Source organism: Capsicum annuum, chromosome 3, assembly GCF_002878395.1.
Source record: "Capsicum annuum cultivar UCD-10X-F1 chromosome 3, UCD10Xv1.1, whole genome shotgun sequence".
NCBI classification, from domain to species: Eukaryota; Viridiplantae; Streptophyta; class Magnoliopsida; order Solanales; family Solanaceae; genus Capsicum; species Capsicum annuum.
Window position 1 is genome coordinate 66415364 of NC_061113.1, and position 12855 is coordinate 66428218.

Below are 12855 nucleotides of genomic sequence, written 5' to 3' on the forward strand. Positions count from 1 at the left end.
CAGTTTTAAGAGATAAAACACATTTGACAACGTCCACGAGATTAGAGGAGAAGATATCGACCTTAATAGCTAATTAAATTTGAGGGACTTACCAAAGATCCCAAAGTTAGTTGTGGACTCCAAGAACCCGACCGACTATAACATAGGACATGGGATAAGCTACAAAGAGCATTGGATTCTATCGAACAAGGCATCTGACAATACTAATTGCATTCAACCATACTTTAGTTTCTTTATCTTACACTTGCATTCTCTCCGAAGAACACCATAATCCCCCTTTTAGCTTCCCAAAAAGCTCTTAGCTTGTAATCAATATCATTTTTATACTTTTAAATCTAGCCTATGCTTGCATCTCATGGAGATAGCTTTCTATTATGAGGAGTTGTACAACAACAATACAAAAGCGTTCTATTTTCCCTTAATTACTATAATGACCTGAATTTTGATGAAATATGTGAAATGTGTGTTTTTGTGTGATTTGACCATTTTACCCCTTTTCTAGTTTCATTGTGGTGTTTTTGGGGTGTGGGGATGATTGAAAATGGTTCCCGATGCATTTCTTTGCGATTTATGTGATCTTATAATTTTTGGTGGCGTCGAGAGCCTTATAGTTGACTTCTGTAACATCTTTTGATCTGTACGACAGATGACACAACAAACTATGCCAGCAGATCTGGAATGTCGATTTTGGGATGGTAACAGGGCTGGTGTGGTTTTATGGCTTTTAAATCTCATTTCAACCCTCGGTTTGAAAAGTTGTGATTTTTGGTTTGGGGGGCCAACTTAGTGAGAACAATGTCTTTTCAAAAATTTGATATCGTCATTGAGCCCGGAGTGTTGAATTTGATAGGGTAGTATAGTTCGTTTGCATTCACAGGATCCCAAATGAATCTCGAGGGGCTCACAAAGATTTGGAATACACTATGTCCCCATCTGGTGCATCCGTGATCGTGATACACTTGACAGGCCAGGTACGATGATCGCGGCACCTAGTCCGCAGTCGTGATCCTAGGTATATAAATACCTGATTTCACCATTTTTCGCCATTTTTGATACTTGAAGCTTAGGATTTTCAATTATTTTCTTCAATCTGTATCATCTAATTCTTGTTTTAAACTTGAATGAAGTATTAGAATTTAGGGATTTTGGCCCATAAGGCCTAAAAATTGTAATTCTCGAATATAAACCCCAATTTATGCCCTTTTAACTTGGATGAGTTTCTAACATCATAATTATTAGTTTTCTTTCCATTTCATCTTCAAAACAACTTTGATTCTTGATTTTAAAATGAATTTTGAGGATTTTTACCCAGTAAAGCTTGAAAATGATTTTTCTCCTATTTGGACCTCGTTTTTATCTCATTTTCACTTGGGTTTTCAGATGTAGACTTCTAAAATCATGGGGAATGTGTTTTTAAAAGAAAATTATGATTTTTCCCTTCTTTTTGAAAATTCGTTTCGAGGGTTCGTTTTGACCCCGACTTGAAACTAGATAATATGAGTATTGTTAGCTTTATTTTGACACGTAGATACTATATTTTTATGTTTTAATTGATTTTAGGCCTATTTGTGAGGAGTAAGATTGTGGATTGAGGGCTTTTGTTCTGGTTGTCGGCATTCGAGGTAGGTTATGGCTTAACTTCTTTCAGACTGAGCTCGGTAGTTAATATTGATATAAAAACAAGTTATGGGTGTGGGACTAATCATGAAAATAACTATCTTAATGTGTTGTGCCTGTGTGAGGGCCTATATGTGATGTTATGTGGTGGTTTTTGAATATTATGTACTATGTGTTACCATGTGGGGTCCTATGTGATATTGATAGCCTTGTATACATGATCATAATTGTATCTTGTTTGATGAAAAAGTTTGTTGTGGTACCAATTGTGTGTTGTGATGTATTCATACTCTATTGGCATATGAATCATGTTGAATTTCATGGATAGTTGGAAATAATGAGTGGATATTTAGCTCACGTGATGGTATATTGGTTGGTTATAAAAATACACCTTGTGGATTGTTGGAAATACTCATTGTGGTTGGTTGTGAGCATTACATCCTCATACACATTCATGAAACATTGGTACCATTTTAGAAATACTGAAAAACACTAGCAATAATTTTTTTCGACAGAAAATGTGGCATCTTATAAAATCCTCCCCGAGGGATGTACCGAGGAGGAGACATGGATATATATAGATTGTATATAGGTTGACGAACCCCCATGGGTCCTACATCTTGTATTTTTAACTCCATAGGTGTATACGAAGGCTGTGCGACGGTTTTAGAGGTTGTGTGACAACCTCGTGCATTACATCATCATCATAATCAACAACAACATCATCATCATCATCATTATTATTATTGTATTTACTTTATTATGCATGTGATGTGATTGTATATCTGTTTGACTTATTACCTATTCATTGTTCTAGCTTTCGTTACTTGTACTTGATGTTCCCGTATATGTTCTCTTTTCCTTACTTATATGTGGTATAAATGTATACTTCTATTCCTTTATGGTGTTTTGTTGTGCAATATGTGGATATTATAGAACTGTTAGTGCAAACGATGTGGGATACCATTGTAGGATATTTTTTGATTGCAGATGACGTGTCATTAGTGTGTATTTTGTATGTTCTATATTCTACTTTGCTCTATCGGCCTGTGATACCTACTGAGTATAAGTAGACCATACTCACTCCTACGGTACCCTTTCGATACAGACTCAGGTTTGATGTGCCTCACGGTGTTTGATTTCAGGCGTTATTTGGAGCTTTTCAAGGTAGTGGTTGATTTCAGGCGTCCGGAGTCTACTTCTATCTTTTCTTATTAGACTAGTCTTTATTGTATTTCAGAAACAGAGTTATATCCTGTTTTAGATGCCTTTTGTATTTAACTTCGAGTTGTACTAGTTATGTTCTAATACCGTGACACAAGGTTTTGGGATTTGGTATTATTGTGTATGTTTCTTTTCGCATTTGTTATAATTGTATGGTTCAACATCATTCTAGAAGCCTTGTCTTAGGGTTATTTTTGTCCTTTTCCCTTATGTATCGATTTGGATGATATGGTTACTTGTCAAGGTTTGTCACGATAAGTGCCATCACGAACCTTAGATTTTGGATCATGAAAATTACCGGCACAATTCAATTTCCCACGTCATGATAGCATCTACTTCAACCCACCAGTAGATAAGTCAAACTATAGCTCTAAACGACGAGTATCAGGCTAACATGCAGAAGGTAAAGAAATGAGGATTACCCAATAATACTATATAGGCAAAATACATAGGCAGACCCCTGAACTTGTTGATTTTTTCTCTGTTGGCACCTTAATTAGGCCATATTCCTATTGAATATCGGGAACTTGAGTTCTTTGTACCTCAATATTGAATTAGGCCCCTATGATTTTTTCCTTCATGATATCTCAATATTGGAAATTTGAGTTCTTTCATCTAGAATGCCACGACTATGACCCCTGAATTGATACTTTTCACCTCTGTAGCTATTTATCTAAGTTCTTCTCGTGTTTTGCAATTTTTGGCCATTTTTATCTATGGTTTCTCTCTGAAAATGATGTTTCAGAAGTGAAAGAAAAATTGAAAGAGACGATACAAATAGGACGAATGTAAAGAGAAAGATGGGTGATAATGAAAGAAGAGGGAGAAAGAAGAAATTGATATTTGATATGAGCTCTTGGTGCTTCAATGACGGAAAGAGATAAAGGCTTCTTAAGGTAGAAGGAGACAAAAAAAATGGAGAAAAAAATATTTCTTTTAATTTTGATTTTTTCTTCATTAACGATATGTATTTTTGTCATTGATTATAGTTTTCATGTCATGGCAAGTGGTTTTCACACTCTAAATCTAATTTGGGATTTTGCAATTTGTGCTCAATTGACATAGTTTGAATATAGTTGAGGTGTTCAATAGGAACATGACCTAATTGAGGTGCCAACATGAAAAAATCAACAACTTCAGGGGCTTGCCTATGTATTTTTCATATATGTGTGTGTGTGTGCGCGCACGTTCACGCGGAAGAGGACAAAAATATCAAAACGAATCCTAGGATCTGTTAAGGTCAGTATAAGAGCCACTAAGACAAACAGAGTACTAGATGGTGCCAAAATGTATGTTTTTATTTTTGTCTTATGCAATTACTTTTTTCAGTATGAGTTTCAAAAATATCCCCATTACTAGGTCCGTGATCTACATCTACGAGTTAAAAGGTCTGAATGATCAACTCTGCAATCAGTTGTTAGAATCAATAGGTCTTCAAGTTGTTCGCTTCCAAAAATTGAAACCCTTCTTTTTGGATGATCATGATACTTTCTAAAAATCAAAATTCTTGATCAATAGAGGAGCAATATCACCAGTTTTGTTCAGTAAGATACCAAAGTGGGTGAATGACTCATTCCATAATAGAAATAATGGCAAAAAATCCTTTGATAACCCGAATTCCTATTTCTTAATGATATTCCTTGATCAAGACAATTGGTAGAATCCCGTGAAATCATTTCATAGAAGTTCATTGATAAATTCTTTTATAAAGCAGATCAACTTCGGTTCTTGAATAATCCCCAACACTTCTGCTTCTACTGGAACAAAAGATTCCCTTTTTCTGTAAAAAAAAGCCCATATAATTCCACTTTAACGTATGGAAAATTCCTCAATATTTTGTTCATTTGCAATAAAATATTTATAACAACCCGAGACTACCCCCTAGTTGTCACACGGTGCTTACGACCCCGAAGGACCATAAGCTAACCCATGAATGATATCTATTGTGAGAATTAAACAATAATAATGAAATAATTGGGGAATAATAGGCTGAAATGCCATAAGGTTCAAAACATCTAAAATACTAATAATGAATATTAACATCTGAATCTGAAATACTTTCTGAAAATCTAGTCTGAAAAGCCTCTAACTGAATCTGTCTAAAAGTGGAGTTGATTGGGACAATCCCCCAATTGACTCCATCTACTAAAATACTGCTAAGCTGAAGTACTAAAATAAAAGTATATTCTCGATAGATAAGGACTCACTGCTAAATCTGCTGCTGCTGGCTAAATCTGGCTAAGGGCGGTCAGGAACCTAAGCGTCCGAACCTATGATATGAAATATCATAGCTCAAGAAGTGGGTATACGATCAATATGTGGGAATGTAGTGGTTTGATAAATGAGGAAAGGCTGAATGCATGGGTTTATATGCATGAACAATAACTAACTGAATGATATGCAAGAGATGGATTAGCATACATGGAGGATCTGTAACTACTGAACATACTGTGAATACTGTAACTGAGTATACTAAAACTAAATCTGATAACTGATAACTGAATGTACTGATAATCTTAGATCACTGATAATCAGAATTACTGATAACTGAGTGACTGTAGCTGATAGTCCTAATTCTATAGAACTGAATTGAGTTCTATTCTGAAGACTAAGACTAAAACTGAAACTATGGGAGGTAATCATCAAACCGACATGCCCCAAATTTGAACTGATAAGATAACTGAGCTGGGGTCCAATCTATAACCCCAATAGGAAGGTGTCAGTACCGTGCCATGGGTAAAGACAAGCTGAAGAGTAACCCTCTACTGGCAGGTTCCCTAAATGAGAATGATGGTACCTTCTACTGGAAGGTAAAGCACCTCATCAACCCTTAACTAGGAGGTTTGATGTCTCAACCTACGCTAGCTACGTAGTTCTGGAACGCAAGGATTGTTTTTAAGGATCACACCCTCTGCTGGCAGGTGAGCCCCCATCCTTGGGTTCACTCGGTGCTGAATCCTACTCCCAACTGAAAGACACTAAACTGAGCATACTGAACTGGACTGGACTGATACTGAGATTTCTCAGTTTTCCTAAGTTCTGTAACTGACTGAATTTTACTCAGTTCTGTAACAGACTGAGAGTACTACTAATCGTGACATCACTGATACTATTCTCTAACTATCACTGGCTCTAGGTAAACAACTAAATTGTCGGGTATTAAATATCCCTTAGGATTCGATAGCATAAAACGTAAAGAAAAACATAATCTTGAACAATATAACAATGTTCACTTGGTCATAATTCATTCATAGAGACATTTCATCAAACACATAAGAAGAATACTTGGTTCATTAGATCATAAGCACTTAGGGTTAACATGGTTACAACAATCAACTTGCAAATCGAAGGGTTTATCATGAATATTATGTAATTCAATGCATACTAGAATCAATTCTTGGAACTTGAAGTCTAAATCATGGATTAAAACTCAAACAACATCATAAACATGAATTCAATCTAATTCAAACATGTAAATCATAAATCATAACTCTTGTATTTTGAAAAAGGATTCTTGGGATCCATGGAAGGTAAGGATCCATGGATGAACATCTAACATACCTTAATTTGAGAGATTCTTGAAGAAATTCTTGGGATTGACCTTGATTCTTGAGAGCTAGGGTTTGTTTTCTTGAGAGAGAACTACCTTTTGATTTTAGGAAAAAGTGAATAATGAAGGGTTTTACATATTTTTAAGGCTTAAATCTCACATTTGGGTGGAATAGAATCATGAGAAAAGACTGTTTTAACCCTGGGCGCAACTTTAATTTTTCGTGAAATTTTCCCATTCTGGACCCCTGGCGCGACGCGGAGCTATTGCATCGTGTCACTGAAAAATAACAACTGGGAATTATATGGTGTCGCAATGCGGTGGTATCCCGTTGCCACTTTGTTTGTTAACTGGAAGTGCACCGCGACGCGGTGGAATCATGTTGGTACACTGAAAATTGACAATTGTGCATTGGGTCTGGCACGATGCGCCAATATCATGGAGCAACACTGGAAATTGACAACTGCTATTTTGAGACACTCTGCGATGCGCTATTGGCCTGAATGACGATGTTTAACGGCTGAAACTTAGAATTTCCATAATTTCTTACCTGATTATCGAATTTAGGTGCATTTTATATCGTTGGAAAGCTAATTGAATTTACTACACAATGACAGTCTCTAATCTGAAAATTACTGAGTATTTTAAAAAATTTATTTACGATAACCCATGTACTGAGGGTTAATCTAGGCTACGTAAATATAAGGTATTACAATATCTCCCCCTTGGGAATATTCATCCTCGAATGTAGCTAGTTAAGATGAGAGAGTACGGACAGACTGAGTTTACGTACTGAGCTAGACATGCACAACTGAAGCATGATTACATGACTGGTCTGATAGGCTGAACTTACATACTGAACATGCATATCTGATGCATAATTACATGGCAAAAGTTGATTTATGTAATACATGACTGACGTGAGGATGATATTAGATGGTAACTGATACCAAGTTTGTATTGGTACTGAATATGGGAATGAGTAGGTTTAAGAAATACTGTGATGATGTACTGAAGGACGACTAAATGACTTCGACACACTACTGAGGCCTGAGTAATAGATGGCATAAACTGAACTTCACAGACCATTTAGAGTGTAACATGAGTCATGAGAATTGAACATACTGGGAAACATGAATACGTGTGTCATGAACTGCATGTCCTGAGTTTGGAATTTCTGAACTTATGGAACCTGATTCGTACTACAGAGTGAACCGAAACTCCTTATACTAGGAACTGTAAGCATGGATGGTCTTCTACCATGTACTATAATACCATCTCCCCCTTAGCTTAAAGCCATCATTCTAAAGTTGTTAACCACTCAATCAATAATTCTAAACCAAGTTGTCACTACCTTACTCTAAAGTATGGGGTATAACAATACTTACTTATAAACATTAAACTTATTCTGAAGGACTACACCTGATAACGAAAGGCCTACTGCTAGTACTTTCTTTTGATACATAATTCTTAGCTTTCTATAGCCCCAATAATCATCACATAGCAATATCAACCCCAATAAATCTTAGAATTCTTACTCTTCTTTCTACTAGCTCAATCTTCAAATATTCAAACTTAGATTCTAACACATAACATGGATATCCATAAATCTTTAATAACCATACTACTTTCATCATAGCCTGCAAATATCACATCCATAACATATATTTCAAATCAACAAACTTAAGTTCTTGCATATACTACTTCAAGCCTACTAATTTAACTTTCATATAACTAGCCCCATGAAATATAATTTGCTCAAATTCAGATAATACTATCCCCATTTTACTACTGCTAAACCCCTGGGTCCTTGCTTCTAACTCTAGGTTATATGCTATCATAGGATTCTCAGGAGGGATTTAAAAAAACACCTGACTTTGACTAAATGCATAATTTTTCATGAATCATGAATGAAATCTTTCTTACTCATAAGGGCGCTGATGGGATAATTTCAAGCCTACATAAAATCCCATAACTGTCTGTAAGGAACTGCCTGAGAAATCTTTATCTATAAGGATTGATCGATCTTGATTGTTTTTGTTTCCTTGAAAATAAGATAGGGCTGGCAAGAATAAAGTAAGATGAGAATTTGTATAACTTTCTTAGAGGACCTTTCTATTAGCAGGATTTGAGACATGAAATAAGGAAATTTTTTTCTAAAACATCTCATAGCCTCTTGTCCATAAGTGTGGCGCGCTACACACCCATGCACAAGACTCTACACGATGTGTCTTTTCAAACTCCCTAGGACACTGTTGAACCTTAGGCTCTGATACCAAGTTTGTAATGACCCTAGATTACCACCTAGTTATCACACGATACTTGCGACCCCGAAGTACCACAAGCTAATCAATGAATGATATCTACTGTGAGCACTGAACAATAATACTGAAATAATTGTGGAATAATAGGCTGAAATGCAATAAGGTTCAAAACATCTAAAATACTGATAATGAATAAAAACATCTGAATTTGAAATACCGTCTAAAAAGCCTTTAACTGAATCTATCTAAAAGTGGAGTTGATGGGACAATCTCCCAATTAACTCTATTTACTAAAATACTATTAAGCTAAAGTACCCAAATAAAAATATATTCTCGATAGATGAGGACTCACTGCTAAATCTGCTACTGCTGGCTGAATCTGGCTAAGTTTGGTTAGAAACCTGAGCGTTCGAACCTATGATATGAAATATCATAGCGCAAGAAGCGAGTATGCGATCAGTACATGGGATTTTACTAGTATGCTAAATGAGGTAAGGCTGAATACATGGGTTCATATATATGAATAATAACTAACTGAATGGTATGCAGGAGATGGATTAACATACATGGAGGATCTATAACTATTGAACATACTGTTCATACTGTAATTGAGTGTACTGGAACTGAATCTGATAGCTGATAACTGAATATACTGATAATTTAAGATCACTGATAATCTGAATTATTGATTATTGAGTGACTGTATCTAACAGTCCTGATTCTGTAGAATTAAACTGAGTTCTATTCTGAAGACTAAGACTGAAACTAAAATTGTAGGAGGTAATCATCTAACCGACATGCCCCAAGTCTGAACTGATAAGATAATTGAGCTGGGCTCCAATCTATAACCCCATTAGAAAGGTGTCAGTACCGTACCACGGGTAAAGACAAGCTGAAGAGTAACCCTCTACTGGTAGGTTCCCTAAACGAGAATGATGGTACTCTCTACTAGCAGGTAGAGCACCTCAGAAGGGAGTCGCCCTCAGTTTCAGAGACGTCCATTTATACCTGCGCCTGCCTTAACTAGTGCTCCCATATATCAGGGTAGGTAGGAGCTTGGGAATAGGTCGGTACCTTCCAGGTTTCAGGATAGTGTAAGAAACCAGCCTCATCCTCCTTTGTGTGCTAAGTGTAGTAAAGACCATTATAGGGAGTGTTATATGGGGCAGCAGGGCTGTTTCGATTATGGCAAGTTGGGCCACATACTTAGATATTGCCCGTATGCCAAAAAGCAGAGTCATGCCCATCCCTAGAGTCAGGCTACCAGTGCCCCGCTTCCCGCAGCCCGTCCAGTTCCTCCTCAGGGTGCTTCATCTAGTACTGCTGGCAGTCAACGCCAGAATCATTTCTATGCTATACCACCTCGTCAGGAGCAGGAGGACTCTCCCGATGTTGTCACTAGTATGCTCCGTATTTTCTATTTTGATGTCTATGTGTTGATAGACCCTGGTTTGATTTTTTCTTATGTGACACCTCTGGTTGCTGTAAATTTTAAAACGAATCTTGAACTAATTTCTGAGCCTATTTTAGTTTCTACTCTGGTAGGAGAGACTGTCATTGCTAAGCGGGTGTATAAGAAATATCCCATTACTATCTTTCTTCGGGTTATGTATACTGATTTGATTGAGCTCTAGATATGGTTGACTTTGATATCATTTTGGGTATGGATTGGCTTCACTCATCCTATGCGTCTATTGATTGTCGTGCCCGTGTGGTCAAGTTTCAGTTTCCTGATGAACCTATCCTCGAATGGTCCGGGAGTTATGTGATTCCTAAGGTTCGTTTCATATCCTATCTCAAAGCTAGGAGGTTGATTTCCTAGGGTTGCATCCACCATTTTATTCGGGTTAAAGACACTAAGTCTGAAATCCCGACCATTCAGTCAATTAATGTCATTAATGAGTTTCTTGATATCTTTTCGGAAGATCTCCCTGGAGTACCTCTTGATAGAGAGAAAGAGTTTGGGATTGACCTTCTTCCCAATACTTAGCCTATTTTCATTCCACTGTATCGAATGGCTCCCACAGAACTTAAAGAGTTGAAGGAGCAATTGAAAGATCTTTTAGACAAAAGCTTTATCAGGCCTAGTATGTCCCCGTGGGGTGCACCTGTCCTGTTTGTGCATAAGAAAGATGGTTCTTTGCGGATGTGTATTGATTACTGGCATCTTAATAGGGTTAATATCAAGAATAAATATCTGCTTCCTCGAATTAATGATTTATTTGATCAATTACAAGGTGCAAGCTACTTTTCGCAGATAGACCTCAGATCCGATTATCACCAACTTAATGTTAGGGAGTGTGATATCCCCAAGACAGCCTTTCGAACCTGTTACGGTCATTTTGAATTTCTAGTGATGTCTTTCGGGTTAACTAATGCTTCAGCGGCTTTCATAGATCTTATGAACCGTGTATTCCGTCCATATCTGGATTTATTTGTAATAGTGTTCCTTGATGATATTCTTATTTACTCCCGAAGCGAGGGTGATCATGTGGATCATCTTCGAATCGTGTTGGAAACTCTTCGAACTCATCGGTTGTATGCTAAGTTCAGTAAGTGTGAGTTCTGGCTGAACTCTGTAGCCTTCTTGGTTTATGTTGTTTCTTCCGAAGGTAATAGAGTTGATCCTCAAAAGATAGAGGCTATAAAGAGTTGGCCTAGACCTATTTCTCCTTCTGATATCTAAAGTTTCTTGGGACTAGCTGGTTATTATTGTCATTTTGTTGAAGGGTTTTCATCTATTGCGTCTCCTATGACCCGTTTGGCCCAAAAAAAAGTGAAGTTCCTGTGGTCCGAATCTTGCGAGAAGAGTTTTTAGGAGTTGAAGACTCAACTCACTTCAACCTCTGTGTTGACTTTGCCTAACGATGTTGATGGTTTTGTGGTGTATTCCGATGCTTCCAGAGTAGGTTTGGGTTGTGTATTGATGCAAAAGGGCAAGGTTATAGCTTATTCTTCTAGGCAGATAAAGCCTCACGAGAAGAATTATCCTACCCATGACCTTGATTAGCTGCCGTGGTTTTTTCTTTGAAAATCTTGAGACATTATTTGTATGGTGTCCATGTCGACATCTTCACGGACCATAAGATCTTGCAGTATGTATTCACCCAAAAGGAGTTGAATCTTAGGCAGAGACGATGGTTAGACCTGTTGAAAGATTATGATATGAGCGTGCTATATTATCCGAGCAAGGCCAATGTAGTAGCAGATGCCCTTAGTCGAAAGTCCATGGGTAGCATAGCACATGTGGAGATTGGTAAGAAGGAGTTGGATCGTGAGGTACATCGTTTGGCTAGATTGGGGGTTAGGTTGTTTGGTGATGCTGAGTGTAGTATAGGAGTGGAAAGCAGTTTCGAATCCTTTTTAGTTTCGGAAGTGAAGGAGAAGCAAGACAGGGATCCTACCTTAGTCAGGTTAAAAGAGTCAGTTAAAGACCAAAAAGTGGAGGTTTTCTACCAAGGGGGAGATGGTGTTTTGAGACTCTGAGAAAGATTATGTGTTCCTAATGTTGATAACTTGAAGCAGAGGATTATGGCGGAAGTGCATGGTACGCGATACTACATCCATCCTGGTGCTACCAAGATGTTCCATAATTTGCGGGAAATCTATTGGTGGAACGGTATAAAGAGGAACATAGCAGAATTTGTGGCGAAGTGTTCCACGTGTCAACAGGTTAAAATAGATCACCAAAGGCCTAATGGCGTGATGCAAGAGTTTAGCATTCCTACTTGGAAGTGGGAAGAAGTGAATATGGACTTCATAGTTGGTTTTCCTCCTTCTCGTCATCATCATGATTCGATTTGGGTTGTCGTAGATCGGCTAACGAAATAAGCTCATTTCTTGCCTGTTTATTCATCGTATATAGCTAAAGATTATGCTAGAATATATATTCAGGAACTCATTAGACTTCATGGAATTCCTTTGGCTATTATTTCTGACAGAGGTACTCAGTTTACCTCTCAGTTTTGAAAATCTTTCCAAAAGGGTCTCAGTACCCAAATTTGTTTAAGTTCTGCTTTCGATCTGCAAATAGATGGTCTGGCCAAGCGGACCATTCAGACTTTAGAAGATATGTTGAGGGCTTGTGTGCTTGATTTTAAAGGTAGTTGGGATGAGCACTTAGCATCAATCGAGTTTGCTTACAATAACACTTTTTATATTACTATTGGAATGGCCCCGTTTGAAGCTTTATATAGTAGA